The sequence below is a fragment of the Artemia franciscana genome, chromosome 14, assembly GCF_032884065.1.
Source record: "Artemia franciscana chromosome 14, ASM3288406v1, whole genome shotgun sequence".
In the NCBI taxonomy this organism is placed as follows: Eukaryota; Metazoa; Arthropoda; class Branchiopoda; order Anostraca; family Artemiidae; genus Artemia; species Artemia franciscana.
The window spans coordinates 32,329,491-32,349,385 of record NC_088876.1 but is presented as its reverse complement, the minus strand read 5'-3'; the positions used below and the strand labels follow the sequence as shown (position 1 = coordinate 32,349,385).

The 19,895-nt window shown below is 36.2% G+C and overlaps 1 long non-coding RNA gene across 1 annotated transcript in view; it reads left to right on the top strand.

Annotated features, from left to right (window-relative positions):
* Positions 1-9,919: 9,919 nt before the first annotated feature.
* Positions 9,920-19,895, top strand: part of LOC136035592 (uncharacterized) — a 30,880-nt gene continuing 20,904 nt past the window's right edge. Inside the window, exon 1 of the long non-coding RNA XR_010619475.1 lies at positions 9,920-10,047. This is a non-coding gene — a long non-coding RNA (uncharacterized LOC136035592). The remainder of the gene's footprint in view (positions 10,048-19,895) is intronic.

The following is a 19,895-nucleotide window of genomic DNA, read 5'->3' as shown; positions in this document are numbered from 1 at the left end:
AAGTACTCAAGTATTCATTGGCGGAAGATGCCGCTTTTAATATCAGGCCGTAGCTTGAAGATGCTACAAAAAGTTTGCTAGGATTTTCCTCTATAACCTCTAATTGCTTAGAAATCTTAGAAAATGTCTAGGTCTTTTTCCCAAGTGTACTCTATGTGAAGGATATTGTTTTAGAACAAAATCGGTACTATCACGAGCAGAAGACAATAACCTGTAAGATGATTGCAACCATTTTTCTATATATTTTCCTGTTTTCGAACAGTCCCATAGAATATTTTCAGCTACCTGAAATTTTTACAAGTTTTTTGCCAGAAAGAATCGTTTCAGATCACCCTAGAGACCAGATTGACAAGCTGGTATAATTAACCTGCTATTTCCGTCAATGAATAAGTGTTATTTGCAGTGTTTTTGACAATCGACGGTCTCTAGAGAATTGAGAGACAGAAGGCTACCCTTACCATGGGCCGTGGTTTGTTCTTTACTAGGTTAAAGCTGTTGCTGCAATCATGATGTCCTTAACTTGTCGATAGTTTTTACAGATATCCGTGATCTCTATCTGACTTTTAATGGCCCTCTCCATGAAGATTTAACTTTTTCTTGTTTCATTTCCCTACGTAGATATCCCAGTCTCTCTAAATTTTGTTAACAGTCTGGATTTGAGTCTAACATATACAAAGCAGCCTTATGAGTTATCTGTATTTCAGTTGTATTGAAACCTTTATATCATGCATTGCATACATGGATTTCTGATTTTTCTATTTTCTCTAACGAATGGTGTTTTTATATTGCAAAAGTCAAATCATTTTCATAAATTCATAACTCTGGTTCTACATCTGACTTGGACTTTGTTCTAGCTGATATTCTGGGATTGCGCGCTATCACTGTCCATTTTTCGGTACTTGTATGATATACCCCCAACCCAATATTCTTCTAATATGTTTCTTTGGCGCTCAATCCTAATTAAATATACAAAAGTAAGCTAAAAAATTTAATACTTTAGAAACAAATTTGGGCAATTTATTTGCACATTACGGGGGAGGGTAAAGTATAGTAGGGCTGCGTACCTTATGTGATAGGTACAATTATTCTGCATATTATGAAGTAAGAATTGTTTTCTAACTTCACACCGTCTAAATACTTTATTCCCTCCCCCTAATATGCAAATATATAACCCAAATCATATATTTTCCATCTTTTATGTCGCTTCTCTTTGTATTGTCTCACGCTAAGCTGAAAGAAACTAACGAAAAAAAAGGTTCTATAATGTATCAATGAATGAACAACCTGAGGGGTAGGAGGCTTATCATACAACCCAGGTATTTTATCATACAACACGATTTTCTGTTAAGTAATCACTTAAGCCTACAAGTTAACCTAGATTTATCGTTTCGTAAATGCGTCGCTAAAGCCCAAGAAATATTGGAATCGTATTTATTTGCCCCTTAACCAATGTACTCTGGATTCTAGGCTATCTAAGATTATACTGGCCTTCCACCTTCTATTGTCGACTACAAAAGGTAATACGCTAGATTTTGATTGTTATTTAATGGAAATTGTTCACTTGCTAAAAGTTGCCACTTCTGCTTTTTTGTCTTCCACCAGAATGAAGATTGCCACTCGAAAAACAGGATGGAGGGAAGGTTTCGATGTCCAATATGCCGAAAAATACATTTAATTTTCGTTTAGAATTTGGGATGATTGTGATCGTCCCAGGGAAGGAGTTCTATTTAACATCCTCAAATCTATTAAAGCAAATTATAAGAAGACTGTACGTCAGTGGAAATGTAGGCAAATCTATAATTGACTCAAGAGTGGTAAATACTGAAATCTGATGCTCTGCAACCGGAACATTTGATTCATAAAACTAGCCGGAAACCTGACAGTTCTATTCTAAGCTTTTATCGCCCAACATTATGTACCCAATGCTCTATGTGAAGGCGGGAATACACCGAAATCTGATGGTCTGCAACTGGAAGATTTGATTCATAAATCTCCCAAATTAGCCGAAAACCCGACAGTTCTATGCCAAACTATTATCGCCCAACATTATGTACCCGATGCTTTATGTGAAGGCGGGAATACACTGAAATCTAATTGTCTGCAACCGAAACATTTGATTCATAAAACTCCTAAATTAGCCAGAAAACCGACAGTTCTATTCCAAGCTTTTATTGCCCAACATTATGTACCCGATGCTTTATGTGAAGGCATAGCAACTTTTATTCCGAATAAGAAAATGCAATTTGTGATCACGTTGAGAATGACTTCGGTTTCCGAAATAAGGTCTTGCTGTCTAAAATGCACACACAATTTTTGTAACTATCCTTAATCTGCACAAAAACATTGCATTTGTGATATCGACGTTACTAAACCTTTTGAATTGGTACCAAGGTGCATCAGTTCGTATAAGGTCCGGGAGTCAGTCAATCAATTTCTTGTCTTCGGGGCGTAAAACAGGGCTCGGTTCGGAGTCCTGTCATTTTAAATAACGTCATATAAGTCGCTATACGTCACAATCCACCTTTCCTCATTGAGCCTTACATAGATTAAATTAAAAAAAAACAATTTTTTTAAATGAAAGTAAGGAGCGACATTAAAACTTAAAACGAACAGAAATTACTCCGTATATGAAAGGGGCTTTTCCTTCTCAACGCCCCGCTCTTTACACTAAAGTTTGACTCTTTCTCTTAACTCTACATTTTAAAACAGTAAAAAACTTATTTAAAAACTGAAATGAAACTGTATCTATATATCTATATAAATGACGACCAGGACACTCTAAGAGAAATTACAGACTGGGATACCGGGACACAAATGACGACCGGGACACAGGGAATATAAATGACGACCTGGTCACAGGGATACAACTCCAACGGGGACGCCGGGGGCACAGGGGGATATATAGATGACGACGGGGACACAGGGAATGTTCGATTAGCAATCACCATCAACAAAGCTCAAGGGCAATCGTTAGAAAAATGCGGTATAGATATGAATACGAATTGTTTTCCCATGGACAATTATTATGTTGCATGTTCAAGAGTTGGTAAACCTGACAATCTATTTATATGGACAGACAATAGGACAACGAAGAATGTTGTATATTCGCAAGTTTTACGTAGTTAAATATATATCTATATATATAAAAATAAGTTGTCTGTGTGTGGATCTGTGGATCAGGTGACGTCATGTTTGTCCGCATATGACGTCTGAATTATTTCACACTAATACAAAAGAAGAAAAAAACTAAAAAAGGTAAAAACTACAAAAAAAACTAAAAAGAAAAAAAAACTAAAAAAGCTGAAAAACTAAAAAAAACTAAAAAAAGGTAAAAATCTAATAACTAAAAAAAAACTGAAAAAAATAAAAAAAGGCAAAAACTACAAAAAAAATAAAAACTAATAAAGAAATAAAAAAGCTAAAAAACTAAAAAAACTAAAAAAAACTAAAAAAAGGTAAAAAACTAAAAAAAACTAAAAAAGAAAAAAACTAAAAAAAAGGAAAAAACAGAAAAATAAAAGAGAAAAAGAAAACTAAAAAAATATGAATAAATATATATAATGACGACCAGGACATAAGTAAAAAAAAAAACTAAAAAAACTAAAAAAATGGTAAAAACTACAAAAAAACTAAAAACTAATAAAAAAACTAAAAAATCTAAAAATCTAAATAAACTAAAAAAGAAAAAAAAGAAAAAAGGAAAAAAATAAAGGAGAAAAACAAAACTAAAAAACGAATGTATATACAGACCGGGACACCGGGATACAAATGACGACCGGGACACAGGGAATATAAATGACGACCGGGACACAACTACAATGGGGACGCCGGGGGGCACAGGGGGATATAAATGACGACCGGGACACCGGGACACAAGGAATATAAATGACGCCTGGGACACTCAAAGAGAAATCACAGACTGGAACACCGGGACACAAATGACGACCGGGACACAGGGAATATAAATGACGACCGGGACACAGGGACATAACTACAAAGGGGACGCCGGGGTGCACAGGGGGATATATAGATGACGATGGCGACTCAGGGAATGGTCGATTAGCAATCACCATCAACAAAGCTCAAGGGCAATCATTAGAATCATGAGGTATAGATCTGAATACGGATTGTTTTCCCATGGACCATTATATGTTGCATGTTCAAGAGTCGGTAAACCTGAAAATCTATTTATATGCACAGACAATGGGACAGCAAAGAATGTTGTATATTCGCAAGTTTTACGTAGTTAAAAACATATATATATATATATATATATATATATATATATATATATATATATATATATATATATCTATCTATATTCACAGGTGGGACATAGGGACACAACTACAATGGCGCGTAACTAATATGGCGCGTAACGACTTACGCGCGCGGGGGGGCGAAGCGCCACCCCAACAGCTAGTATATATATATATATATATATATATATATATATATATATATATATATATATATATATATATATATATATATATATATATATATATATATATATATATATATATATATATATATATATATATATATATATATATATATATATATATATATATATATATATATATAGGACGTCATGAAGTTAGTTGTCGTCATTTTTGCTATGACGGTGACGTCATTAAAGATATTTAAGACATATATGTTCACGTAGAAATCTATTAATGTTTAAGTTTAAAATGACTGATGAACTTACAATGGCAAAAGCCGATGAAGATGCTCAAAGAGTCTATGCCAAAAAACTTGCTGCTGATAGAGAAAGTCAGAAAAGAAAGCGTGCCGAGGAATCAAAAGAACAGCAAGGAAACAGGCTTGAGGCTGATAGAGAAAGAAAGAACAGAAAACGTGCCCAGGAACTACCAGAACAACGCGAAAGCAGACTTGCTGCTAAAAGAGAAAGTGAAAAAAGAAGGCGTGCCGAGGAATCACAAAAACAGCAAGAAATCAGGCTTGCTGCTGATAGAGAAAGTAAGAAAAGAAAGCGTGCCGAGGAAGCACAAGAACAGCAAGAAATCAGGCTTGCTGCTGATAGAGAAAGTAAGAAAAGAATGCGTGCCGAGGAATCAGAGCAACCTGAAAGTTATCGCCTGGCATTCAGGTACAGCCCAGTCGATGATTATAGCTTGAGTAGATGTGTTCAAATCGGGACAATGTCTAAAATTTGTCCCTATTGCAATGCCTTGAAATTCAATGGTGAAACAATGGGAATGTGTTGCGCCTCAGGAAAAGTTAAACTTCCTCTATTGGCTGCACCACCAGAGCCATTGAAGACTTTCCTTACTGGAACTACGTCAGAATCTAAGCGTTTTTTGTCACAAATCAGAAAATACAACTCATGTTTCCAAATGACGTCTTTTGGAGCCCAAATCGAAAATCCAGATCAATTTATGTCTACTTTCAAAGTAAAAGGGCAAATTTATCATAGAGCAGGGTCCCTTCTACCATTCTCAGGCGAGAATCATAAATTTTTACAATTGTACTTCATCAGTGATAGAAATTCTGAATTGAATGCACGTTGCGAAATTTCTCCCAACGTTGAAAGGACAATCGTTTCCCAATTGCAACATCTTTTCCACGAAAATAATAATTTAGTGCGTCTGTTCAAAACAGCCATCGATTTGATGCCTACTGATACGCATAAAATTGTTATTTCCACTGACAAAACGCCTCCTGGCCAACTTGTGCGTAGATACAATGCTCCAACTATCGACGAAGTGGCAATCGTTATGGTCGGTGATCAGTTTTTACCTCGAGATATTATTCTTCATAAGCGAAACGCTCAGTTGTTAAGAATTGCTGAAACTCATCAATGCTACGATGCCCTACAATATCCTATCATTTTTTGGGATGGAGCCGACGGCTATCACTTTAATATTAAATTGATGAATCCAGCCACTAACAAAGAAATGAAAAAGAAATGCAGTGCAATGCATTATTATTCCTATAGACTAATGATTCTGCAGGATGAAGAAAATTATATTTTAAAATGCCGTGAATTGTTTCACCAATTTGTCGTTGATATGTATGCTAAAATTGAATCAGAACGTTTGCTATATATCCGCCTGAATCAGACCAAGCTCCGCTCTGAACAATACATTCATTTGCGAGATGCAGTTATAAATGACGGTAATACCACAAACGTTGGAAGATTAACAATTTTACCTTCGTCATATGCTGGCAGTCCCCGTCATATGCATGAATATGCTCAAGATGCTATTGCGTATGTTTGTCTCTATGGTCGTCCAGATTTATTTATTACATTTACATGTAATCAATCTTGGGACGAGATACTGCAGCTTTTACTTCAAGGACAATCGGTGGTTCATAGGCATGACATTACGGCCCGTGTCTTCCGGCAAAAGTTGAAATCACTGATAAACTACATAGTAAAACTTGAAGTGTTTGGGTCAGTGCGACGCTGGATGTACTCAGTGGAATGGCAAAAACGAGGTTTGCCACACGCACATATACTAATCTGGCTACATAAAAAATTACTTCGAACGAAATTGATGATGTGATTTCCGCTGAAATACCTGATAAAAATGTCGATAAGGGGTTACATGATATTATTGTAAAAAATATGATACATGGACCTTGCGGTGCACTGAACGAAAATTCACCATGCATGGCCAAAGGAAGGTGCACAAAGCAATATCCTCGACTTTTAGTATCCAACACAATTACTGGCAATGATGGTTACCCACAATATAGAAGAAGATCTACTGAAGATGGCGGTAAAACAGCAATAATAAAGAAGTGTAACGGTACCACCATCGAAGTAGATAACCAATGGGTTGTTCCATATTCCCCATTATTATCAAAAACATTTAATGCACACATAAACGTTGAATACTGTAACTCCGTAAAGGCAATCAAATACATATGTAAATACGTCAACAAAGGCAGTGACATGGCAGTTTTTGGCTTGCAGCCCGAAATCAAAGATTTCGACGAAATCGTACAATATCAGGCGACCAAGCTCTGAATTTATTGGAGAATGACCAACACTGGGATAACTGCATCAATGACGCGTGCGAAACGTCAACCCCAAGTCAAATTCGTGCATTGTTTGGCATCATTTTAACAACTTGCTCTCCATCAGCTCCTACAGAGTTATGGGAAAAATATAAGTCAAAAATGTCCGAAGATATACTCCATCGAAAACAGTTAGAGACGTCAGATATGACTTTTGATTTTACATCAGAAATTTATAACTACACTTTAGTTATTATAGAAGATTTGTGCGTACGTATGGCAAACAAACCTCTTCAGGATTTGGGAATGCCTTCACCTAACCGTATCGCTGCTGTTTCGACATGTGTAGAATTGGACCGTGAACAAAGTTACAGTACGAGTGATCTATTGTCGTATGTACAAAATAACATTTCCAAGTTAACGTCGGAACAAAAAGACATTTATGATACGATAATGCATTGTGTCGATAACAACGTTGGAGAAATTTTCTTTTTGGATGCGCCAGGAGGTACTGGTAAAACGTTTGTGATAAAACTGATTCTGGCATCAATTCGATCAAAAAATGATATAGCGTTGGCAATTAAGTCGTCCGGAGTAGCCGCAACATTGCTGCCTGGTGGAAGAACTGCTCATTCCGCTTTGAAATTGCCTCTGAATTTGCATTCTACAGAAACTCCACGTGCAATATTTCCAAATCATCTGGGATGGGTAAAGTATTGCAGCAATGCAAACTTATTATTTGGGATGAGTGCACAATGGCACACAAAAAATCGCTCGAGGCTCTGGATCAATGCTTGAAAGATTTGAGAGGGAAGTCGAAACCCTTTGGCAGCAGATTAATATTGCTTGCGGGATATTTCAGGCAAACATTACCTATAATACCTAGATCAACTCCTGCAGACGAAATGAATGCTTGCCTGAAAAATTCTAATTTATGGGCACAAGTAAAAATATTAAAATTAACTACAAATATGCGTGTCCGATTGCAAAACGATGACTCTGGTCAAACATTTTCAGATCAATTGCTGGCAATTGGAAACGGAAAGCTCCCAGTAGACTCAATTTCAGGACGTATACAACTACCTGCTGATTTCTGTATTAGTGACGTCCAAAAATGAAATGATTGAAAAAGTATTTCCGAATATTCTAAAAAATTATAAAAATAATAAATGGCTAAGTGAAAGAGCGATTCTCGCACCCAAAAATATAGACGTCCACGAAATCAACAATATTGTTTTGACCAAGATTCGAGACCAGGCAGTCCTTTACAAGTCAGTCGACACAGTTTTGGAACCAAATGAAGCGGTTAATTATCCATCTGAATTTTTAAATTCCATAGATCTTTCAGGGTTTCCACCACACGTGCTACAACTAAAAATAGACGTACCAATAATACTTTTAAGAAATATCAACCCACCAAAGCTTTGCAATGGCATGCGACTTGCCGTAAAAAAAAAACAATGGAAAACCTAATAGAGGCCACAATCTTGACAGGGCCTTTTGAGGGTGAGGCTGTTCTTATTCCTCGCATTCCCATGATTCCAACGGATCTGCCTTTTCAATTTAAAAGATTGCAATTCCCAATTCGATTAGCATTTGCAATCACCATTAACAAAGCTCAAGGTCAATCATTAGAAAAATGTGGTATAGATCTTAATACTGATTGTTTTCCCATGGACAATTGTACGTTGCATGTTCGAGGGTCGGTAAACCTGACAATCTATTTATATGCAGCGACAATTGGACAGCGAAGAATGTTGTATATTCGCAAGTTTTACGCAGTTAATTTGTATTGTATCTATCTATCTATCTATCTATATAAAAACGAGTTGTGTGTATGCATGTTTGTTTGTTTGTAAAAAGAGCGTTTGCATATGACGTCATTATTAGTACATACGGCTTTGTATATGCACAGACAATGGGAAAGCCAAGAATGTTGTATATTCGCAATTTTTACGTAGTTTAACTCCTGCAGACGAAATGAATGCTTGCCTGAAAAATTCTTATTTATGGGCACACGTAAAAATATTAAAATTAACTACAAATATGCGTGTCCGATTGCAAAACGATGATTCTGGTCAAACATTTTCAGATCAATTGCTGGCAATTGGAAACGGAAAGCTCCCAGTAGTGGGAAAGCCAAGAATGTTGTATATTCGCAATTTTTACGTAGTTTGAAACACATATATAAATCTATCTATATTCACAGGTGGGACACAGGGACACAACTACAATGGCGCGTAACTAATATGGCGCGTAACGACTTACGCGCGCGGGGGGGCTTGGGGGGGGCGCGAAGCGCCACCCCAACAGCTAGTATATATATATATATATATATATATATATATATATATATATATATATATATATATATATATATATATATATATATATATATATGTGTGTGTGTGTGTGTGTGTGGGTGTGTTTATATGTGAGAAAATGTCGAAATTCACCGGTGAATGCCCGAAATTCTTTTTTATCCGCTTGAATTCAATTACCTACGTGAGTCAGCTTTTTAAGTCTTATGCTTAAAAAGTTAAAGTTAGGTTGGACTATTTTAGTTTAGGTTATATTAGCTTATGCTAGGTTAGATTTGGTAATAAATATCAGAAATGGGCTAAAATCTAATCCAAGCTAACCTAACGTAATCAAACCTAACCTGTCATCATCAAACCACGGAGAAAATACGGTATTTCGGACATTCCCCGGTATATATATATATATATATATATATATATATATATATATATATATATATATATATATATATATATATATATATATATATATATATATATATATATATATATACCATTTATGCATGTAGTATATTTATTTTTCAACTCAAGCATTGGTTTGACCTTCTCTCATCTCAACCATAGCGTCACAGCTGAACTCACACTAAGTATTTCTATAGCTTTGCAATGTTCAGGAAGTTATCGGAAGAAGAGTGCAAATGCAGAAGAGCATGTAATATGGCTCATAATCATAGCTGTATTCAGAGGAAGGGGGTTTGAAACCCCCTATGACTTTTATTTGGTCTTAAAACTGCAGGTAAAAAAAGTCTATTTTTCCTAAAAAGTAAAATATTTTTATCTGAGAAACGTAAATTGGTTTTCATACATGTAAAAAAAAGTTTAACCTCCCCCTCTCCCCAATCGGAAATTCTGAATACAGCCCCGCTTATAGTACAAGTAAAAATTGTTCGCGGGAGCCTTAGCTTAGTAATAAGATAAAAAACAGTATTTTTCAACTGAAAGTAAGGAGCAACATTAAAACTTAAAATGAACGGAAATTATTACGTATATTTGGTAGTTCGTCCCCTCGTCAAAACCTCGCTCTTTACGCTAAATTTTGAATTTTATTCCAATCCTTTAAGAATGACCCTGAATCAAAAAGGCCGTTTAATTAGAATAAGTAACTCTTTTGAAAGAGCTAAAAAAAACTTTAGCGTAAAGAGCGAGGTATTGACGAGGGGGTAAACCTCCTCATATACGTAATAATTTCTGTTTGTTTTCAATTTTAATTTTGCTTCTTACTTTCAGTTGAAAAAACTTTTTTATTTATTGTCTTATCTTTTTTAATGCTTTTTTAATTTTTTTTAATTCCTTCAAGGAAAGATCCTCCCTGTCGTTTACCCACTTGGCCGTTGAAATTGGTGCCGAATAAAGTGACGTGTGTTCGGCCTTTTATATAACAATAGGTATTTCATTAGATCATTACTCCTAAAGTTCCATTGAAAAAAATTGGGAATGCTGAGTTAATGTTTTCTGAAATTGTTTTCAAGACATTTCTTACTTCAGTCGGTATTAAAAAGGTGTATTACTATTTGTTGCTAGTAATTTTCTGACCCTCTGATAATTTCTAAATCAGCATAATGTAGCCTATTACCAGATATATTTTACCAGTGTCAAAAAGGTGTATTTCTATTTGTTGCTGGTAGTTTTCTCCCCCTCTGATCATTTCTAAATCAGCATAATGTATTAAAAGAGATTTTGATACTTGTGTATTATTCAGAACACACTCAATAAGTGAAGTTACCTAACCTAACCACGTATTTACACGCTAATTGACTTTTTTCAAACATGGCCTATTGTTACACTTTCAAAAATGCTCCTTCTCGTAAGAGTATAAAGTCATGTTGTATCCATTGACGCACTGTTTTGTTGTGGGCAACAACCCCTTATCCTGGAAAAATATAATTGCCTCTTTTTCAATCTTTGGCAAATCCCAAATCTTCATTTCAAAATCCATGTTCAGACACTATCTTCTATCACTATGCGTAGCAAACGAAATTTGAGTTTTGTCTTTATGGCTATGAAACCGGATTTTCTCAGTAAAATTCTTGAGTGTGTTCTGAATTGAATCAATTGAATAATGAACAAGTACCAAATATTCAATTAAAATGTACTTGCATCGTAGTTTGTTTCACGAAAGAACCTAACTTCACTTATTGAGTCTGTTCTGAATAATACACAAGTACCGAGATTTTTTATCAGAATATTAAAAATGTGTATTTCTCTTTGTTGCTGGTTATTTTCTGAGCCTCTGATCATTTCTAAATCAGCATAATGTATTACCAGAGATTCTTTACCAAAGTATCAAAAAGGTGTATTTCTATTTGTTGCTGGTAATTTTCTGACCCTCTGATCATTTCTAAACCAGCATAACATATCACCAGAGATTTTTTTTTTCCAGAGAAGGGATGAATGCTTGACATTATTATTTCAAAACTTGCAAAATTACATTTTGCAATTCGAACAGGCGATATTCCAAATCTTGATTACATCAGGAAGTATTTTTTTTACAATGGTGAAGGTCAAGCACTTCGGGTTGTGTCTAAAACCACCAATAATGTAATATAGATCAGTGAACTTCAGAATGCGTATTTTGACTTTTTTTTTTGTCATGCCACATATGATAAATGTAATCAATTAAACCGATTTACCATGGTTTTATGACATTCTGTAATCTTGAGTAATAGATAACCCGCTGTTTAAAAATGGTAGCGTGATTATGGGTCAACAAAACTGTCCATGTCAAATTTTTGTAAAAACTAAGTGGTGGATCATTTTTCTCTAAGCTGATTGGTGGACCAGCTCTGATTTGGAGCAAGAAATCTGAAAAACTCCTTGAAAAGTCACTGTCACATAGATACGCTGAAATTTTATTTTGCAAGGACCGATGAAAAAAATTAGAGTTCGAATAAAAAGCGCAATGAAATCGAGGAAAATTTTAGATTTTTGGGGGGAGGGGATCCAGACCCCTAACCCCTCTACGTACGTCCCTAATTACATTGGTTTTACGTTGGCTAAATAGGCCTATCATACTCGTTTAATTAAAATCTGTATGCTTGCAAACTTTCTACTGATTGGTCAATTATTTTGATTGAACCACGGCCCATAGTAACCGAAAGTAAAAAACGCGCTTTGAGAAAAAGACTACCTCTTAATTGCTATTAGAATTTAATATTAGGTAAGATTATTTTGATTAACCTAAATAGTAAAAGCTTATTGCAAAAACACATTTTTGAAAATTTAACAAAGACGCTGAAACCCTCAAAAATGATGTCGGATCGAAATGAAAAGTCAACCATGTTTTAGTACCTGCAGCAGGAGAATAACAGTCCTTGAACCTTGACTAACTTATTTTAAGTAAGGAAAATCATTTATTTGCATGGGGAATACTGATGTGTCAGTTTTCCCCCGTTTTTCTTCATTTTTTTCACTCCAAGGTTGATTGTATAGGACCGGTAGTCATAGAATGTTGGGAGAGAGCCCTTTGAAAGAAATTCTAATATTAAGGACGTGTTCAACGTCCTTAATATTAAGGACGTCATATTTGATTCTGGATGTGTTCAAAAATACTAAGGGTAATATGGTGAAACTTTGGGACATATTGAGGGACTTATTACACTAAATCAAAAGACAATACCAGTTTCATTTTATCAGTTAGGCGTACCTGCTATATCTTAAGACTGCTAAAGGTTTTAAAATTTGAAAATTTCAGGGGATGTTGAGGGGGATGTTGAAAAGTGGTGGGAGGGCAACCAGCCCTCCTTCTAGGCTCCTCTTGGCTACCCTCCATCAGAGACATTCGATCCAAAGTTTGAAATAGCCATCTTGTTTAAAATAATCTTAAGTTCAAGTAACTGCTTCTCTACTACTACTACTAATAACTCACCGTAGCACCAAGCCGCCTGAGGCCAACACAGCTACATATGCCCCTCCTCCAACCTAATCTATTCAAGGCCTCCCTCTTTACACCCTCCCAGGAAGTTCCCATTCCCTTTAAATATTTATTTATGACATCCTCCCAACCCATACAAGAACGACCTGCTTTCCGTGTAGCCCCACACGGTTTGCCAAAAAGGACAATCTTCGGCTATCTTTCATCCTTCATCCGCAGAACGTGGCCTACCCATCTCAACCTTTCTTTCATTATAGCCCTAGAAAGTGGGATTGAACCACATTGTTCGTACAACCTACTGTTTGAAATACGGTCAGTCAGCCGGGTACCCATAACAATCCGTAGGCAATTTCTCTGGAAAACATATAGTAAATTTTCGTCTGCTTTTCGGAGCGCCCATGCTTCAGAGCCATATTTGACCACTGTCATCACTGTAGCTTCCTATATTCTAATCTTGGTTTGCAGACTTATCTTTCTATTCTTTCAAACTTTTTTTAACTGTGAAAAAACACCCTGAGCCTTAGCTATTCTATTTTTAACATCTTCACTGCTCCCACCGTCTTTACTAATAATACTACCAAGGTAAGTGAAGCTGCCAACCTGATCAATCTTTTTGTTACCCAACGTCACCTTTTCATCTTCACTTATTCCTAGCCTTAGTGACTTAGTCTTCTTAACATTAATTCTCAAGCCTATTCTAGCACCCTGAATTCGCAAAACCTCTAAAAATTCATTCATTTTGCTCACACTTTCATCGAATATGCTTAAATCATCAGCATAATCTAAGTTATGGAGCGTTTTTCCTCCCCATTTGATTCCGTGGTCTCCAATTGCCTTTCCTGTGCTCCTTAAGACGATGTCTATCAAAATGATCCACATAAAGGGGGAAATAACACAACCAATAAGCAAAATGCTGATAGGAATCTTGATTACACTTGAAACACGGAATGTGGATGCTGGTTGTTAAAATGGCGTAATAGCAATACCGAAGGAAAGGCTGAGGGCATTAATTTGAAATTTTTTAGGGTATGTCAAGGGAGATTTGTTAGAGTGATCGAAGAGAAACCAGCCCTCCTTGCCCGTTTTAAATTCCCCGCCCCTAAACACAGATTGAAATTTTGAAAAGGCACTTTGTTCAAAATAGTTAAAAGGTTTAGCAACTATACCTCCTAAGGTGCAGTGTAAATTATACATTTTGTCCGTATTTACGTGCTGGATTTATCTCTAGGAAAAAGGGAGAATGTTTTGATTGTGTGTTTTCGAAAATGCTAAGGGTACTAAGACGAAACTTTGGGGAATGTTAAGCATGATGTTGAAAAGCGGTGGGGGAGAAACCACTCCCCCTCCCATGCTCTTTCTAACCTCCTTTCTCCCAAAGACATACGATCAGAATTTTGAAATGGCTATCTTGTTCAAAATATTCTAAAGGTCAAATAATTATGCCTCTGGGGATGACATAACCCCTCACAGTTCTTGGGGCAAACTTGGGAAACTTTTATAAAATGTTGCGGAGGATGTCGACTTAAATCAAAACACACTATGTGCAACCAGGTTATCAAAAGGGCATATCTGCAATATCATATAAGTGGCTAAGGGTATTAACTTGAAACTTTCAGGACCACTGTTGCTACTACTGCTGTGATTATAACTGCGACTACTTGCAAGTTTGACTGCCTGCGACTACTTTTGACCAGGGCTACCTGTACTCGTGAGCGCGACTAATTGCAACTATATGCAACCATGTCAACAGCGACTGTGAGTTCTTAACTTGTGACTGCGAACGCGACAACTCATGACTGCATCTGCTAACACTTGCGACTATGACTACTACTATTAGTACTGCTACTACTACTGTAACTACTGTAACTGCTATTACAACTGGAACTTTTGAACTCTATCAAAAGCTTTTAAATTCATCCTGCTTGTCAGATGGCATAGTGCATCCAGGTTGTCAAAAAGGCTTATCTTCCATGTTTCAAGAACAGATAGGGGAGAATATCAAGTTGGCACATTCAGAGAATGTTGAGGGGGATATTGAACTTAAAGTTACTATCTGCATCCCAGTTGTTAGTGGGAGTAACTACAACGTCTGAGAAACGGCTAAGGTTATTAAGTTATAAAATTCAGTAAATTTCGACTGGGATTGAACTGAATCAAAAGACACCATATGTATACTGGTTGACAAAATGGCATGTCCGCAATATCTAAAAATAGGTAAAGATATTAATTGGAAACTGTCAGAGAATGTTGAGGAGGATGGTGAATTTAATCAATGCACAACTATGTGTGTCGTGGTTGTCCAAGACTCAAGACTACAATAAGGACTAGCTAATAATATTTACTTGAAACTTTTAGAGGATGTTGGACTCAATCAAAAGACACTAGATGCATCCCGGTCATTAGAAGGACGTATCTGCAACATTTGAAGAACGGCTACTGACATCTAGCTGAAACTGTAAGAGAATGTTGAGGGGATATTGAAATAAATCAAAAGATACCAAGAACTGATAACTTAGAATCTCATATTTTAGTTCTTGTGCCGAAGACGTGAAAAACTGGAGAAATATTTATTTTATTAATCTAGAACAAAACTTTGGCAACCAAAAACGAACAGAAATGAATAAAAAAAGTTTTCCCATTAAACCCTAAACGAACAGAAATTAGATAATAAGTAACAGTTTGGCTACTGTCCCTCCCCTTCTCCCTACCATAGCCATAAAAATTCTAAAGCCTATTAGGTCATTTGTGTTCTTTCTGAACACTATATTTATTTTGAACACTGTGCGTTAGTTGTTAAAAACATCAACGGCAAATAAAAATAATTCACTTTAACGTAGGGTCATGATATCAGAAGTTCTAGATCACTAATAATCGAGAAAATTACCAAGAATAAAGCTACGGGAAGCTTGTCTCTCTAAAATGTAGCTTAAACAGGGAGATTCTTGCAAAGCTTTACCCAGCGCTTGCTCTCCCTCACCTGCTTTATGTATCTCCGCCACAGCTTAGATCCGAATATATAGTTCAACACATTCGTTCTAAGATCTCAAAATATGGTGGATCCAATTATCGTTATGCTATCTACTGAAACAAGTACAAAAAAAAGGCGTTGGAAACATTGTTCCAGTTTCTGCCTCTACATCTGATCTACGAGTGCGAATGAAGGAGTTATTACTTAATTTTGTTCTTGGATGCTGAGTGTTCTTTTTTTTCCTTTTCTTCTTTTGTACTACTCCGCTTTTGTCTTTTTTGTATGAGCGGGAAAAAAAAAATATTGTTGTTATACTAATCAACATAAAAGGGCAAGAACTAATGAAAATAACCTGAATATTTATTATATAATGAAATTAATTCCAGGAAATCTCAGTAATTCAATATTTCATTTCACTTTTAATGGCGCTTGGTATTTACCAAGTGACACATAGCGATCGCAAATTCTGTCGGTCTGTCTGTCTGTCGGTCCCGGTTTTGCTAATTTAGGCACTAACAGATAAGCTAGGATGATGAAATTTGGCAGGCGTATCAGGGACTAGACCAGATTGAACTAGAAACAGTCATTTCCCCGATTTAACTATCTGGAGGGGGAGGGAGTGAGGGGATGGTTAGTTTGGAAAAATTCAAAAAAATCAGGTATATTTAACTTACGAACGGGTTACTGAAATATGATATTTAGAAGGATATCGTGTCTCAGAGCTCTTATTTTAAATCCTGTCCGGGTCTGGTAACATTGGGGGGAGTTGAAGGGGGAAACCTAAAATCTTGGAAAACGCTTTGAGCGGAGGGAACGGGATGGAACTTGGTGGGAAAAATAAGCACAAGTCCTAGATATGTGATTGACATAATCGAAACGGATCCGCTCTCTTTGAGGGAGTTAGGGGGAGGATTAATTCGGAAAAATTAGAAAAAAATGAGGTATTTTTAACTTACGAAGAAGTGATCAGATCTTAATGAAATTTCATGTTTAGAAGGATCTCGTAACTCAGATGTCTCATTTTAAATCCTGACCAGATCCGGTGTCATTGGGGGGAGCTGGGGGGACTGGAAATATTGGAAAACGCTTATAGTAGGATATCAGGATGAAACATGGTGGGAAAAATAAGCACAAGTCCTAGATACATGATTGACGTAACCGGACTGAATCCGCTCTCTTTGGGGGAGCTGGAGGGGGTGTTAATTCGGAAAAATTTGAAACATTGAGGTATTTGTAACTTAAGGACGGGTGACCATATCTTGATGGAATTTGATATTTAGAAGGAACTCATGTCTCAGAGCTCTTACTTTAAATTCCGACCAGATCTGGTGACATTGGGGGAGCTGGAGGGGGAAACCGGAAATCTTGGAAAACGGTTAGAGTGGAGAGATCGGGATGAAAGCAAATGTCGTAGATACGTGTTTGACGTAACCGGACTGGATCCGCTCTCTTTGGGGGAGTTAGGGGGTTCAGCGCTTTGGGGACTTCGGTGTTTCTGGACGTGCTAGGATGATGAAAATTGGTAGGCGTGTCAGGGACCTGCACAAATTGACTTGATAAAATCGTTCATCTTTGAAAAACTTCTATTTAGGGAAAACTTCTTTTAATCAATCATGTTAAACGGCTTTATGGTGTGCGGATCAAGCCTTGCAGCATGACATGAACGCTATGACAGCATGGCAGCAACGCTATGGCAGCATGACATGACATGAACGCTACAATGACTTCCGTCTTTCAGTCACAAAGTGTCAGCTAATACTGACACCAACGCTTGTGTGACTACCAAGGCTGCTGATAAATCATCAGCAGATGATGGACATTTAAGTAATTAATTAAAGAAAAAAATTCTACCAACGAATTTTTAAAGAAAAAGTAAAGAGTTTTATTAATCGCCGTTTATCCTATCGCCAAAGACGATAGAAATAAAGTCAAATAATGATCAAGCTTAGAACAAACAGAAATCACTATCAATAATTAAATAAATCCCAGAACCAACCAAAAATACAATGAAAAATCTAGTCAACGGTACTTGTTAATTATACGGAACACACCCAAGAAGCGATGTTAGGTTAATCCTAATGAAATTTACCAAAATATGATGAAAATACAATACTTTAGACTATATAATAACATAATTTTGGCTATATATTTGCACATTATGGGGGTGTGGGGGTAAAGCAGCCTAACCTTACCCCTACTCCCTAAAATTAAAACATATAGCCCAAATTATACAAGTCCAATGTATTCTGTCACCCGTTATTTGTCTTTCAAACAGTTCGTGGTAACGAACTGTAGTAAGGAGCGACCCGGCTCAATAGTAAACGAAACTCTACAAAACGGAATTTTGATGCTAAAATATACATCAAAAGAATCGGATTTTCATGCTGATTTTAAATATTTAAGTTTCATCAAATTTAATCTTTGTCATCAAAAGTTACGAGCCTGAGAAAATTTGCCTTATTTTGAAAAATAGGGAAAAAAAACCCTAAAATTCATAGAATCTTAACGAAAATCACACCATCGCATTCGGCGTATCAGAGAACCCTTTAGCAAAAATTTCAAGCTCCTATCTACAAAAATGTGGAATTTCGTATTTTTTGCCAGAAGACAAATCACGGGTGCGTGTTTATTTGTTTGTTTGTTTTGTTTTTTTTTCTTTTCCCCAGGGGCCATCGTATCGACCAATTGGTCCTAGAATGTCGCAAGAGGGCTCATTCTAACGGAAATGAAAAGTTCTAGTTCCTTTTTAAGTGACCAAAAAAATTGGAGGGCACCTAGGCCCCCTCCCACGCTCATTTTTTCTCCAAAGTCAACGGATCAAAATTTTGAGATAGCCATTTTGTTTCTGCAAAGTCAAAAACCATGATGACTATGTCTTTGGGAATGACTTACTCCCCCACAGTCCCTGGGGGAGGGGCTGCAAGTTACAAACTTTGACCGGGGTGTTTAATAATAATGGTTATTGGGAAGTGTACAGACCTTTCCAGGGTGATTTTTGTGGCTTTGGGGGTGGGGTTGAGGGTTTGAGGGGATGGGGCTATGTGGGAGGATCTTTCCTTGGAGAAATATGTCATGGGGGAACAGAAATTCAATGAAAAGGGCGCAGGATTTTCTAAAATTACTATAAAAAACAATGAAAAAATAAACATGAAAACTTTTTTTCAATTGAAAGTAAGGAGTAGCATTGAAACTTAAAACGAACGGAGATTATTACGCATATGAGGGGTTCTAAAAATACTTTAGCATAAAGAGCGAGGTATTTAGGAGGAGATAAATACCTCGCTCTTTATGCTATAGTGTTTTTAGTAATTTCAACTATTTATTCTCCGGCCTTTCTGATTCAGGGGTCATTCTTAAAGAATTGGGACAAAATCTACGATTTAGTGTAAAGAGCGAGGTATTAACGAGGGTACAAACCCCCTCATACACATAATAAAAAATTTAAGAATATAAAAGTTTGTTACGTAAGTTAATTCTTAAGTTACGTATATTTTTTACTAATAAAAACATTCGTTAAAAATTAAAATTGATAGTTGCCTTTTTATGTAACCGAAAAATTGGAGGGCAACTAGGACTCTTTCCCCACCCTTTATTTCTCAAAATCGTCTGATCAAAACTAAGAAAAAGCCATTTAGCCAAAAAAGGAATTAATATGCAAATTTCATTTTAATAATTGATGTGCGGAGAACCAAAATCAAACATGCATTAATTCAAAAACGTTCAGAAATTACATAAAAAAAACTAG